We start from the raw sequence: 2,453 nt of genomic DNA on the forward strand, positions 1-2,453 counted from the left end.
ATCGGCCAAGTGAGAGACAAGGCAAGGGCTTGAACAAAATAGGAAACAAATCAAGGCTTCTAGAAGCCTTGTGTTGGCCGAGTGTCTCAAAGGGAAAAAGAGGAAATTGCTCATGAATATGTGATATTCTATAGAAGAGGAAACTACCTTATTGAAGGTGAGACCTCTCCTATAAATAGGAGCCTCATTTCCTCACATTTCATTCATCCAAGTTTAAGAGATTTGAGAGACTCTCTCTCTAGAACTTTGGCCGAAAATCCTCTCTCTCTCTCTAGTTTATTTTCGATTTTTTCTTGTCTTGGCACCTAGGTCCTCACTCGACCTAGTGTTTAGCTCTGCGACTTCGAGACTCATTCTTAAGTCGTAGCGTTTAAAAGTGTCCACTCACTGATTCCTTCTTTTCGAGTGATTTAGTGATAGAAACTTTCGTGGTTGCTCGAGGTGCCGAGGAAAGAAAGAGAGACGTGCTGCGAGGAGAGACGAGCGTTGCAAACTTTCCACAAGCTTCTTCAAAGTTCAAGCTTCAAGAAAGGTTAGTAATCTTCTAGCTCATATTGGTTTTTAATTACATGTACTTGCACTTGTCTAGGTTAGTAAAAACTGTTTTACTTGTAAAAGAAAATTTTTAAAATTCCGCCGCTTATCGAAGCGTTAATTATTTTCTCAAACCCTAGATCGATTCCAACACTTAGTACTTCTCCAATAGGTCTTGTCTATATCACATAGTTAATCCAGAACTCTGAATTTCTCAAATGAGAGTATGTAAGCTATGAAATGACATGTGAATATACTGTGATTTAATTCCTGTTTCAACTCATAACTTAGTACTTCTCCTATAGGCCTTTGATCCTTAGATTGTGAATATACTGTTTTAGATTATGAATATACTGTTTTAAGCAAACCATGAAGAGTTTTTTAATGCAAATCTATATTTGACTCTTCATTTGTTGTTAGGTTTGCTTAAGGACTAAAGACTAAGGTTTATCATAAAGCTTCAAACAGACAAGGAAGAATGAATGAAAGTTTCAACTTTTATTAATTATTTATCAGTTACAAGCAATAGTCTTCGTTAGACTTTATTACATCAAATGGATATAAGTTATAACTACTACTCTTATTGTGAGAACCAATGCCAACATAAAACCCGCGAGCCCATTGTGACGGTAGCCATCAACTTATTTTACCCAAAATAATTGGATTCAAATAATCTGGAGGTTATATCACGAGGAGGAGACATACAAGTCAAAACCGGAGGCGCAATTGGATACACAAACAAATTGTACTATTCAATGTCAACAAAATAAAATCAATAATATAAGTTTCGTGAATATTTCAGCCACGAAAAATAAACAAACCTACTTCCAAAATCTGGGCATGTAACTGTAAAAAAAATAACGCTTTAAGATTGTTAAGACTCGAAACCCTGATTTTGACCAATTGAACAAAGAAGATCAACTTCTGCTCAGCTGGCTCCTCTCCTCTCTCTCCACCACTATTCCTCGATCGGTAACACGAATCCGAACTTCTCATGGCTTGTGGATTGCTCTCGAAAGGCGTTTTGCAGTTCGATCAAAAGCCAGACACATGCCGGTAAGGATTCAACTCCAATTGACAAAGAAAGGAAACATGTCGATCTCTGATTTCTTTGCGAAAAATGGAGGCGATATTACATTCACTTTATAGATGATTACTCTACATTGACTTGGATCTATCCCTTGAAACTTAAATCTGAGGCCTTAACTATTTTAAAAAATTTCAAAAAATTTGCAGAAAAGTCACTAGCCACAAAGATATGTTCTGTTCAAAGTGATTGGGGTGGAGAGTTTAAATCCTTTACACATTTCTTAAGTGAACATGGAATTTCTTTTCGTCACCCATGTCCTCATATTCATGCTCAAAATGGCCGTGCTGAGAGAAAACAAATGCACATTGTTGAGCTTGGACTCTCAATGCTTGCTCAAGCCAATCTTCCACTCTCGTTGTGGCGGGATGCTTTTTCTTTTGCCACATTTGTGATAAACTCTCTACCTACCCCCGTTCTAAACAACACCAGTCCTTTTCAAACTCTTTATAAAAAGGTTCCATATTATCATTTTTTGAAAGTCTTTGGGTGTAGTGTTTTTCCACATCTTCGTCCTTATAACAAAAACAAACTACAATTTCGGTCAGCTCATTGTGTGTTTATAGGGTATAGTCCTTTACACAAAGGTTATAAGTGTCTTCATCCCTCTGGACGAGTCTATATCACACGAAATGCTATATTCCATGAAAAGTCTTTTCCATACACTTCCTTGTTTCTTGAGCTCACCAATCCTGTCTCAGATCACCCCCCAACTATTCTCCCTTCTTTTGACTTTTGTCCCTCTTATTTGTCCTCTAGTGAGTGTGACAAAGGGAGCCCTTCTCAAGCTGATGGAGATGGGTCATTGCCGGGCCCCACTACTCACAATCAG

Source organism: Urtica dioica, chromosome 10 (assembly GCF_054948205.1).
Source record: "Urtica dioica subsp. dioica isolate 48M chromosome 10, U.dioica_male_clone48M_v1_H2, whole genome shotgun sequence".
Taxonomy (NCBI): domain Eukaryota; kingdom Viridiplantae; phylum Streptophyta; class Magnoliopsida; order Rosales; family Urticaceae; genus Urtica; species Urtica dioica.